Source organism: Silurus aristotelis (assembly GCF_946808225.1).
Source record: "Silurus aristotelis genome assembly, chromosome: 20".
Classification (NCBI taxonomy): Eukaryota; Metazoa; Chordata; class Actinopteri; order Siluriformes; family Siluridae; genus Silurus; species Silurus aristotelis.
Genome location: NC_139593.1, coordinates 6,913,217 through 6,926,464, shown reverse-complemented (window position 1 = coordinate 6,926,464; position 13,248 = coordinate 6,913,217). Strand labels below are relative to the sequence as shown.

At 38.8% G+C, this 13,248-nt stretch overlaps 1 protein-coding gene across 1 annotated transcript in view; it reads left to right on the top strand.

Moving 5' to 3' along the window:
• The first annotated feature begins 4,243 nt into the window (after nucleotides 1-4,243).
• Nucleotides 4,244-13,248, top strand: part of htr1fb (5-hydroxytryptamine (serotonin) receptor 1Fb) — a 31,403-nt gene continuing 22,398 nt past the window's right edge. The window contains exon 1 of the mRNA XM_083522838.1: nucleotides 4,244-4,429. The gene's annotated coding sequence lies outside the window, so the exon portion shown is untranslated. The remainder of the gene's footprint in view (nucleotides 4,430-13,248) is intronic.

Below are 13,248 nucleotides of genomic sequence, written 5' to 3'. Positions count from 1 at the left end.
ACCTGTCAGCACATCCCATTAAGCTTTTTAAGCCACCAATCTCATCTCATGTCCAGAAGTCTTTTTACAACAAGAAAAACTGTAAATTTAATCACTAAACAATATGTATTCATAAAGTATGTCTATGTTATAAAAACAGATTTTGATTTGTAACAAGTAAAAATAGAGATATTTTAAATGTTTTAATGTTGAGGACACAGTTTTAGAATGAACAAATCTTTTTTGAGTCATTTAGATTATTTTGTTCCTTGAATCCTTTGATAACCTTCATAGCATTTACATGAGCTACGTGACAAAAGAACGAACGACTTGGACCAGAGGACTTGAGATGAACTGCTCAACTCTGTTTCCTGTGGAATGCACTGCATAGCGTCTATTGGATTCGTGTAACAAAAAAACAAACGACACAGGCTAGAAGATTCTGGAGGTCAACTACTCAATTCAGTTTTATGTTCATAACCTACGGAGATAAGATATTTTGCTCTTATCTTTATTTTAATTAGGTTTTTTTTTCATGCTTGGAAAGCGCTTTGAGATGCTACTTTTAAAGGTGCAATAAAAAAGAAAGAATATTATTATTATTATTATTATTATTATTATTATTATTATTATTATTATTATTATATAACTATCATGGGTTTTAGGTTTTGTACCTTGTACAAGGTAAAGTGCATGCTATCACCTGTATATTGCACTCTTTTAAGCTTGTTGAGTATATCTGTCCTGCTTTGATCAAGAGTCGTAAACCAGAATACGAATACGATGTTTATTAGCCTTGGGAAACAAACTGAAGCTAGGAAGCAGCATGTATCGGAAAACGGGTATATTCCAAAACACAGGTAGTCCAGGGATAATCGCCAGAATGAACCATAGATCGGACGGTGAGTGAGTGTGAACGGGGGGCCTTGTAAAGGGAGGGTGTAGATTGGATATAGTTGAAAGTGATTAGTATGAAGGCGAGATGCTGCGAGTGTGCTGGGGGCCAAAAGGGGCGTGGCTGGTGGTTCCCTGACAATACCATTCCAGATATATTCCCCTGTTGTTTATAACCTCCAGGCTTTCCATTGGATTTGGGAATGTTGCTTTGTCCAATAAGCCACTTGAGCATTAGCCTGGTCTACAGTCTGCATTCCAGTTCATCCAAGGTTTTCAGTGGTTTTGTGATCAAGACTCTAACTTGCTGTTAGTTAGTTTTCAAATGAGAAGCCGCGAATGTTAGGGTTGTTGAAATTAACGATTAATGATTATTGATTAAAATTAAGGGCTGTAATAATGAGTTAACAGGAATTCATTTTAAAGGCACTAATTTTATTAACACAATTAAAGCATTTCTGCTTGACCATTTTTAAAGAATAAAAATATATTAACGAGCCCTAATATACACTAAACTGCCAACATTATTGGGTCACCTGGTCATAAGTATGTGATTTTTGAGCATCTCATTCCATATTTAGTCCCAATTTGCTCTTATAATTCTTCTAGGAGGAAAGATAGATTCTGGAGTGTGCTTATGGATATTTTTGTCACAAGGGTGTTACTTAAGGCAGGTACTCATTTAGGGTGAGGAGGCCTGGGGTGCAGTCAGTGTTCACATTCATCCCAAAGGTGTTCATTAGGGATGAGATCAGAGCTCTATAGAAGATCTTTCTCTCCAAAGCATGTAAACCAGATCTTCAAGGAGCTCACTTTGTGCACATGGGCATTGCCATGCTGGAACAGGTTTGGGTTTCCAAGTTCGAATGAATGCAAATTTTTATTATACCACATCTAAAGACGTTCTCTACAATTAAATGCCTCCAGCTTTGTGGTAACAGTTTGGAAAAGAACCACATATAGCAGGAAAGTTCAGGTGAGCCAATACTTTTGGAAATAATATATATATATATATATATATATATATATATATATATATATATATATATATATATATATATATATATATATATATATATAATAAAAAATATATAATTATTATTAATATTATTATTATTATAATTAGTTTTTTTAACCCTATTTTTACACTATAGTAATATTTGAAGTATTATATAAGAATACATGAAGCTCACTTTGTGCACATGGGGTATTGCCATTCTGAAGCATGTTTCGGGGTATCATCTAGAGGTCATCTGATTAATCTTTTTTTTTTGCCAATTAGTTAATTGCTGGAACTATTGACTATTGGCAAAAACTCATACTGATAGTTTTTCCTGGTTGTGTCTTGCTGAAATGGCTTAGAAGGTCTGCTGTCATTACGAATGTGGCCTCTAGAGGCGAATCACTGACCCTATGTGCTGTTTGTTTTTTTACGATAGACTGCGTTCTGCATTCTATTTATTAATTACATTCATTATGTATATATTTATATTTATTTATATATTTTATATATTTACATTTATTTAGCACATTTTCATTATGCAGTACTTTTTTTAAATTTTTTTATAATAAAGTCCAGTACTATTATACATGGAGGGTTGTGCTTGTTTGTAATCAGTATACATTTTACAAACTATTGGTTGATTAATTATTTATTGACAGGTACAATTCAATTCAATTCCTTTTTATTTGTATAGTTTTAACAATGAACATTGTCTCAAAGCAGCTTTACACAGATAATGTGGTGATAAAAAAAATGAATATGTTCTTTATAAGTGTAAGTTTGTCCCTGATGAGCGAGCCAGTGGCGACTCCAAACACAATCCAGTTTGGAACAGCCAAACTAACTCTGGGTAAAATCCACTATCAGTGGACCTCTGGTATTATCCCAACAACAAGGAAAGTACCTAACATATATATATATATATATATATATATATATATATATATATATATATATATATATATATATATATATATATATATATATATATATATATATATATATATATATATATATAGTAGTGTAATAATGTAGACCTAGTCCCCTGGTGGTCTAGTGGTTAGGATGCGGCGCTCTCACCGCTACGGCCCGGGTTCGATCCCCGGTCAGGGAACCGACCCCAGCCATTAGGGTTGCACAAGCCTTAGTGCCGGTTCCAAGCCCGGATAAATAGAAAGGGCATCCAGTGTAAAAACATGTGCCAGATCAAACATGTGGATGGTCTGCTGTGGCGACCCCTAATGGGAGAAGCCGAAAGAATGTTTAATAATGTAGACCTAGACGTATGGTTTGCCCTGTAGCTGTGACCCCAGGTGTGATGAAGTGCTTCAAAAAGGTTGGTCAGAGACTTTATCACCTCTTCATTATCTGATACCCAGCATCGATTTATTGATGATACCATTAAATACCTTTTATTCATAGCCTGGAGCTATCTCCACAGTCAGAAAAAAAAACTGTTAAAATGCTGCTAACTGGTAACCACAGTTTAGCATTTAACACAATAATTTTTATTTGAGGAAACTTGAGGATTGAGGATTAAACACATCCCTGTTTAATTGCACATTGACATATGAAGGTCAGTGCTCCATGTAACTGTGCGTGCAGCCTTGTGCTGCCATCTGTTGCCGGGTTATAAAACTAGATCCTTTTTGATACCACCTTTGCTGCTTAGATCAAGCAAGACCTGTTTGGTGGCGATTCAGCATCGTTAAAAAGCCCTATTAGGTGGTAAGGAACTGTTCATTTTGCACCATCGAGAGAATCCTGACCAGCAGATAGGTGAGTTTGTGAGATCAGGTGCAATCACCTGAGAGTACCATTCTCACGGAGCTCCATGACCTGCAATCTAGCAAGTGGTGCTGGACCAAGCCCAGGAACTGAGAGAATAATGTGGAACACAACAGGATATTTGACAATCAACATGGACAGCACCAAGGACAAGAATTGGATATGTGGCACAACACCCACAACCTCGACATTGCACTGTGTGCAACTGCCCACATCTGCACTTTATTTAAAATCAAGTCATATTGTTTTTGACCCTGACCTTTTTATCCCTTAATTTCTATATTCTAGTTTTATCGTTTTCATTCAAGAAATTATTCTTGTTTATCTCCATTTTAGACACATGAACTGAGTGTAAGTGGGAAAGTGACCAAAAACAATTCCAATTTTTACCTTCAAAGCGTCATAATTGGCAAATTAGCAACGCCTTTCACAGGAGATGTGCAGCGAGCACTCACTCCATTCCTCTCGCCCTCTCTCTTTCTCTCTCTCTCTAACACTCTCTCTCTCTCTCTCTCTCTCTCTCTCTCTCTCTCTCTCTCTCTCTCTCTCTCTCTCTCCCTGCAAACGCTCTCACTTTGCACACAAGAAACCCAGTCAGTGTCGAGTCTGCTTGCTCACGGAATGCTTACACCTTGCGTGCCCATAGTGGAGACACTATTCTCGTCTCTTCTCTCTTCCCCCCCCCCTCTCTCTCTCTTCTCTCTCTTTCTCTCTCTCTCTGACAGAACTGATTTGCTGATAGGACTTCTGACCGCCTGAAATCACGTAAGTCTTTCATTCTTATGATGATTCAACATTTTTTATGTTGCTACTGAATTTCCTTTATAAAAAAGTTGGCTATAGAAATGTTTTATATATGTATATATTTGCATTCCATAACACACACACATACAGTATATACAGTACATATATATATATATATATATATATATATATATATATATATATATATATATATATATATATATATATATATATATATATATATATACAGAAATCGGATAGTATATATACCCAAATTATTAAATAGCTTGACATGTACAGCCAGGCTAAAAAGTTTTGTCAGAAAGAAGATATACATAATAAATAATATAGCAGATGTTTATGATATTTGATTATTACTTGCCTCAGCTTTCAGTATACATAGTACATATGGAATATATGTATATGTATGTATTGTGTATATACACACACACACACACACACACACACACACACACACACACACACACACACACACACACACTATTGTTCTTTATATCTGCTTTTTTTTTAACACTACTGAATTCCCATTAAACAAAAGTAACACATTTCTACATGTATAATAACAGGGTACAGCCGTGTTGTTCACATACTGTTTCCTTCTATATGTAATATACACACATATCGGACCAAATTTTAGCATAATCATAGACATGGATTTTTACTAGTACTAATAGACATGACAGGCAATTTACCCATTTCTAACGTCTCTCGATCAGCAATGAATTAGTGAATAAATGATGAATGGATGATTGCAATTATCGATTACATGCATTGCTCATTAGTAGACTTCATTGATTTAATGGGTCCGTTTGGCTTGAACACATGTATAATGGGTTGTAGGATTGTCTGGTGTAGATATAACATATCATCTTACCTTGATTTGATAGTCAGAGTAATCAAATCCACCAAATCTGAGTGGAGAACATGATGTAGGTAATTAGTTTCAGAGCTAAAATGGATAAACTCATTAACTTCATCTCATCACTTTTATTTACAATTAAATCAAGGTAAAGTAAAATATATATATATATAAATAGAGCACACTCCAAAATCTAGAGGAACATCTTCCAAGAAGAGTGGAAGGAATTATTATATATATATATATATATATATATATATATATATATATATATATATATATATATATATATATATATATATATACACACACACACACACACAACACTATATTGCCAAAATTTTTCTAGCCAAGTATGGTATGTGCATTTGGAGCGGCACATTCCTCATTTACTCCCAATTTGCTCTTTTAATTCCTCCCACTCTTCTTGGAAGATGTTCCTCTAGATTTTGGAGTGTGCTTGTGGAGATTTGTGTTTATCAGCCACAAGGGTGTTAATAAAGTCTAGTACTGATGTAGGGTGAGGAGGTCTGAGGTGCAGTGTTTTTTCATCCCCGGGTTGAGATCAGAGCTCTATAGCAGGCCACCAAAGATCTTCCTCTCCAAACCATGTAAAGAATATCTTCATGGCACTGGCTTTGTGCACAGGGGAACTGTCATGCTATATTTATTATACCACATCATATACAATTGAGTGCCTCCAGCTTTGTGTTAACAGTTTGGAGAAGAACTACATATAACAGGAAAGGTCAGGTGTCCCAATATTTTTAGCAATATAGTTTATATAATGTATATTGATTTTTGGACACAATATTTTCTTGCTATAGTTTTTAATGTGTCTACTTATAAGTAATAGTCCCTGCAAATCAATACAGACCCTCTGACCCCTTTAATGAAGCATTTCTATCCTCATGACCATGGTCTTTATCCAGAATAAGGGCTCAGAGGGCTCACTAAAAGGTTTGGTCTGGATAAAAAAGATGCAAATCATACGCTATGGCTTTTCCAGTGACCAGCTCTTCAAATCCCTGTGTGATTTGTTTGAGCTGTGTATTAGGCAGGGAATGCTATTCGAGGGAAGAATGATAAGGTGTTTATGGCTCCAGGGAAGTTCCAGATACATGCAGAATTGTAGCTAAGCTAAGGCATAGTGAAGTACAGTAAAATGCGTAAAATCTTAGGTATGCACTTTGTGCAAGGAAAATACTAAAACCTACTTTACACTGTGCTAGAAATAATTTCAAAGCAGCACAATTCATACTGTTTTTAACATTCTGGTGAATTTTTTATGCACTTTTTTATCCTGCTTTGATTTGCTCTTCTGGGGAAACAGTCCAATGTTTTATGAAGCTCTCCATTTCTTTTTTACCATTCAGAAATGGTTCCATCAGAAAGCTGCAACCGCTATCCATCTAACGACCCCCTGAAGAACCCTCAGAGTCGAATAATGTGCTCTACATCACTGCTCAGTATGCGCCTCCATTTTCCTTACAGCACGCTTGCGATTCTACATTTCCCATTAATAACTGGTTGTATAAATGCAGACAGATATTTTCAGTTTTTTTTTTTTTTTTTTTACTGTTACAATTACCTTCAAATCTGCTCTATGAGCCCACTGTTACGGACCACACGCTCATTTACAAGCGCGCAAAAAGACATCGGTTGAGTCATGAGAGTGAAGAGTCGCCTCAAGTCAGCGTCCATGAATTTTAATCATGGCTGATAACGTAGAATTAGTTTGCTCCTGCCTCACACCGCACACATAATTGAACATTAATAAGCTAAAATGTAGGGTTTCCTGCTGATTCCACCGTCTCACTCATAGCCTCTGAACTTATTACTTTAGAAAGATGAAAGAAGCAAACCAGACTTACTTTCACCCTCATTCCTAAAGTCTAACTTGAGATTCAGCCATTTTTAAAAAAAATCCTAATGGAGAGATTTGCCTGGAGCATGAAATGCAAAGGCAAATGCAAAAAGCTATTGTAGCTCTGTTTCACTTTGAGTGTTTTCAGTGCAAATCAGAACTTCCCACAAACTATCATTTCGTACAGTGTTTTAATTATAGTCATGATATCTGATTAAGATGTAAGTTAATTAGTGCAGTGTGTGAGGAACGAAACGCGACGGGGTGCGCCGTTATAGGAAAAGAATTAACGACGGGGTGGTGCGTTACGGCTCGAAAGCTGATTAATAACAGCATGCCCTGAAGTCTTTTATTCCTTTTATGCCACACCGGAGTGGTGCTTATAGAAACCCGATTCCCTTCTGACCAATCGGATTTCAGATTTCTGCTGCATTGTCATTCATCAGTGTACTCTATTATGCAGAAACTTCAATCATTATTTTTTTTATTAACTTCACTGAATTTTAGAAAATGATTGCGGTCACCAGGGTGAAGAATGTCATTCTGGACCCAATGATGGATTCTAGTTCTTTATTTTGGTTACACAAGCTTATTTCTTTCACTAAATATAGTCCAGGAGGTACAAGGCATTAAAAAAGGTGTTATTTACAGATAGTTTGGAAAAGATTTGGTACAAAGTTGAAAATAACATCAGTGATTCTGCAGAATCAAAGATGACCCTCAGGCTTTACAAATAACTTTAGAATTATTGGCACCTCCATGGATAGGATCAACTGTCTGTCATTCGTGGGTTTTCATTTTTCTGAACTTCTTTTTAAAAATTGGTTATCATAATATAAAAAGTCCCCAAATGACCTCAGATTCTCCCAATTGACATTGAATACTCTCAATTGATCTCAAAGTCCCCCATAAAGACCCCAAAGTCTTTTAAATGACGACATAGTCTCTAAAATAACCTCAAAATACCCTCATAAAGACCCTAAACTCTTAAATTACCTCACATTCTCTGACCTCAGAGTCTGCCATATGCCATTAAAGGCACCCATAAAGACCCCCAAGATCTTTTAAATGACCCAGCAGTCCCTCAAATGACCTCAAAAACCCTCATAAAGACCCCAAAGTCTTTCAAATTACTTTAAAAAGGGTTAACACGCTGTGCTACATTTTTTTTATGTTTAGAAATGATCCCAAACGTAGGAAACTTTCTGCCGTTTTCTTTGGCCTGAATCTTCAGTCCCTCGCTGTTTTCTTCCCGTTCCTCCATTTTTTATTCTGCAGCATCTTATGTATTGACCTGTCCAGAGAGCTCCAGAGTTTAGCGGGTGGTGCATCAGTAAAAATGGTCCGTGGGAAACACAGTGTTCCGTGTTTGGTTAAATAGACTAAATTTAGTCAAATAAATTTCCCTAGATTAATTTTTGTAATTGAATTACTCAAGTTATTTGCTGCAGCCTTAATTCAAAGTAATACACCGCAAAACTTACAGAAGAATTTAGCCACTAGTTTGCATGATGTTATTGTCACAATGATTGCCATATTGCCTCAGGATGCCTATTCACACTCCATAAAATTTGTAATACATGAGTTTGATGAAATTAGAAAACAACTGGTAAAACACCAGACTCTCTAACAACAGATAGACCAATCCTCATCCAGTCTTGGGTAAAAAAAAAAAAGAAAAGAGGATGGGCCCAACCCAACCTGACAAAATATTACGCTTTCTAATCTTAACAAGAAATCATTGGTCAGGAAATTAGCAAGAATGAAACAAATACTCTTACTGCCTTATCAGTCCTGCTTGCTTTTATGAGCTTGTTATCGGACTCTTGATGAGCTGCATGAGGTGTGGCAGATAACCAAATAGTGACAAAAAAAACATCCCTGAAAATTATGTGCACTCAGAGTTGTTAGATGTGTTAGATTTTTGTGCATTGAATTTTACATTCAACAACCCAGCCATTAGGGGGGCACAAGCCAGTGTACTCTTAGTGCAGGTCCCAAGCCCGGGTAAATGGGGAGGGTTGCGTTAGGAAGGGCATCCAGCGTAAAACATGTGCCAAATCAAATATGCGGATCACAAATGAGAATTTCATACCGGATCGGTCGAGGCCCGGGTTAACAACGACCGCCACAGGTATCGTTAGCCGACAGGGTACCGGTGGAAATTGGGCTACTGTTGGCCAAAGGAGGAGAAGGAGAGGAGGAAGGCGTCTACAGAGACGGCAGGAAAAGGAGCAGTGTAGGAGAGTAGAGGTTCGGGTTGGTACTTTAAATGTTGGTACTATGACGGGTAAAGGGAGAGAGATAGCTGATATGATGAAGAGGAGAAAGGTAGATGTGTTGTGTGTTCAGGAGACCAAGTGGAAAGGGAGTAAGGCCAGGAACATTGGAGGTGGGTTTAAACTGTTTTATCATGGTGTGGATGGGAAGAGAAATGGTGTAGGGGTGATTCTGAAGGAAGAGTACAGTAAGAGTGTAGTGGAGGTGAAGAGAGTTTCTGATAGGGTGATGATCGTGAAGGTGGAAGTTGAAGGGATGATGATAAATGTCATCAGTGCCTATGCTCCACAAGTTGGCTGTGAGATGGAGGAGAAAGAAAGATTCTGGAGTGAATTAGATGAAGTGGTAGATGGTGTACATAGGAAAGAACGATTGGTGATTGGGGCAGACTTTAATGGGCATGTAGGTGAAGAGAACAGAGGTGATGAGGAGGTGATGGGTAGGTATGGTTTTAAGGAGAGGAATGTGGAAGGGCAGATGGTGGTAGATTTTGCTAAAAGGATGGAAATGGCAGTGGTGAACACGTATTTTAAGAAGAAGGAGGATCATAGGGTGACGTATAAGAGTGGAGGAAGGTGCACACAGGTGGATTATCTTCTGTGTAGGAGATGCAACCTGAAGGAGATTGGAGACTGTAAGGTGTTGGCGGGGGACAGTGTAGCTAGACAGCATCGGATGGTGGTCTGTAGGATGGTTTTGGAGGCAAAGAAGAAGAGGAGGAAAGTAAGGTTTGAAAGAAGAATAAGATGGTGGAAACTGAAGGAGGAAGAGTGTAGTGTGAGGTTCAGGGAAGAGGTCAGACAGGGGCTTGGTGGTGGTGAAGAGGTGCCGGATGATTGGGCAACTACTGCAGGAGTGATGAGGGAGGCAGCTAGAAAAGTACTTGGTGTGACATCTGGAAATAGAAAGCAAGACAAGGAGACGTGGTGGTGGAATGAGGAAGTGCAGGAGAGCATTAGGGGAAAGAGATTGGCAAAACAGAAGTGGGATCGACAGAGTGATGAGAAAAGTAGGCAGGAGTACAAGGAGATGCGGCAGCAGGTTAAAAGGGATGTGGCGAAAGCCAAGGAAAAGGCATATGAGGAACTGTATAAGAGGTTGGACACTAAGGAAGGAGAAAAGGATTTATACCGATTGGCCAAGCAGAGGGACCGAGCTGGGAAGGATGTACTGCAAGTTAGAGCAATAAAGGATGGAGAGGGAAATGTGTTGACTAGTGAGGAGAGTGTGTTGAGAAGATGGAGGGAGTATTTTGAGCAGCTGATGAATGAGGAAAATCAGAGAGAGAGAAGGTTGGAGGATGTGGAGTTGGTGAAGCAGGATGTAGATAGGATTAGTAAGGAGGAAGTGAGAGCAGCGATTAAGAGGATGAAGAATGGAAAGTCGGTTGGACCAGATGACATACCGGTAGAAGCGTTTAGATGTTTAGGAGAGATGGCAGTGGAGTTTTTAACCAGATTGTTTAACAGGATTCTGGAAGGGGAGAGGATGCCTGAGGAATGGAGAAGGAGTGTGCTGGTACCGATCTTTAAGCATAAGGGAGATGTGCAGACCTGCAGTAACTACAGGGGAATTAAGTTGATCAGTCACACCATGAAGTTATGGGAAAGAGTAGTGGAAGCCAGGCTGAGAGAAGAGGTGACCATCTGTGAGCAACAGTATGGTTTCATGCCGAGGAAGAGCACCACAGATGCCTTATTTGCTTTGAGGATGTTGATGGAGAAGTATAGAGAAGGACAGAAGGAGCTGCATTGTGTATTTGTGGATTTAGAAAAAGCGTACGACAGGGTGCCGAGAGAGGAGTTGTGGTATTGTATGAGGAAGTCAGGTGTGTCAGAGAAGTATGTGAGGGTGGTGCAGGACATGTATGAGGACAGTGTGACGGCAGTAAAGTGTGCAGTAGGTACGACAGACTGGTTCAGGGTGAAGGTTGGACTGCATCAAGGATCGGCCCTGAGCCCTTTCCTGTTTGCAGTGGTGATGGACAGGTTGACGGACGAGGTCAGACAGGAGTCTCCCTGGACTATGATGTTTGCAGATGATATTGTGATTTGTGGTGAGAGTAGAGAGCAGGTTGAGAAGAGCCTGGAGAGGTGGAGATATGCGCTGGAGAGAAGGGGAATGAAAGTCAGTAGGAGTAAGACAGAGTACATGTGTGTGAATGAGAGGGAGGGCAGTGGAGTGATGCGGTTGCAGGGAGAAGAGGTGGAGAAGGTGGAGGAGTTCAGGTACCTGGGGTCAACAGTGCAAAGTAATGGAGAGTGTGTTAGGGAAGTAAAGAAAAGAGTGCAGGCAGGGTGGAGTGGGTGGAGAAGAGTGACAGGAGTGATTTGTGATAGAAGAGTATCTGCAAGAATGAAAGGGAAAGTTTATAGGACTGTGGTGAGACCTGCGATGTTGTATGGATTAGAGACAGTGGCATTGAGTAAAAAACAGGAGGTGGAGCTGGAGGTAGCAGAGCTGAAGATGTTGAGGTTTTCGTTTGGGAGTGACGAGGATGGACAAGATTAGAAATGAGTTTATTAGAGGGACAGCACATATAGGATGTTTTGGTGACAAGGTGAGGGAGGCGAGATTGAGATGGTTTGGACATGTGCAGAGGAGGGACATGAATTATATTGGTAGAAAAATGCTGAAGATGGAGCCACCAGGTAGGAGGAAAAGAGGAAGGCCAAGGAGGAGGTTCATGGATGTGGTGAGGGAAGACATGCAGGTAGTTGGTGTAAAAGAGGCAGATATAGAGGACAGGGTGGTATGGAGATGGATGATTCGCTGTGGCGACCCCTAATGGGAGCAGCCGAAAGAAGAAGAAGAAGAAGAAGAAGAATTTTACATTCAACATTTGAATCATTACCGTGATCAAACCGTAGCTTTTTTCAAAGAGTTCATTGGAATAAACGTAAAAGAACAAATGGAGGCACAAGAGAATCTCAGGAGTGTTAGATTCTTGATGATTTTCCGACCATTGATTTGTTAGTAAGCTTCATAGTTGACTCTCTTCTTCTTCTTCTAACATATAAATGAATGCTTAGGAAGCTCCTCCATTATAGCCGAGCATGATGTCTGATGAGAACACGAAGAAGAAAAATGTAATAATGATGAGCGATGTTGCCGTAGCCAAAAATACACCATTGCTTTCATGTGCATGATCTATGTATGCATTCCCCAACATCTGGCCAAGAAACCACACAGCAGCCTAAAGTTTAATTATTTATAATCCCCTTTAAAAAATGATTTTTGGATTATTATTATATGCTTTAAACTGCCTCAAGTTAAAACTCGCCATTTTGCACTTTCACCTCGCAGTCACAGGAATACAGAGCCAGGGGTGTACAAATTATAAATGTATTAGGGTTAGTGCACCAGGCAAGCGAAAGCTTTAATGTGCTACCCCTGTGCTCTGGAGTGCACCTGGAACCCTAATTAAGTAGAAAAATGGTGGTGAAAGTATTAATGTATTAAAGCGCGGCGAGCGAGTTAGCTGGCTAAGTTGATTAACACCGACACAAACTTGTGTATGATGCAAATTCCTGCATATGGCACGATTGCATAGACAGTAGAGATGGTTAGATTCAGCGATTCGCATCAGTGCATCCACATAAAAGTTATGATGCAACGATGTGATGCAACGTTTGCATCGGATACAAGTTGGCATTTGTATTACGATGCAACGTTTTTTTAACATGATTGCATCTGTAAAAAAAAAAAAAAAACACTCTTATATGTAGAGAGTGAAATTTAAGTTTTTAAACAGTGTACTACAACTTTAAATAAAATTTGGAGATAATACCGCTAGAACAGCGATTTGGATCG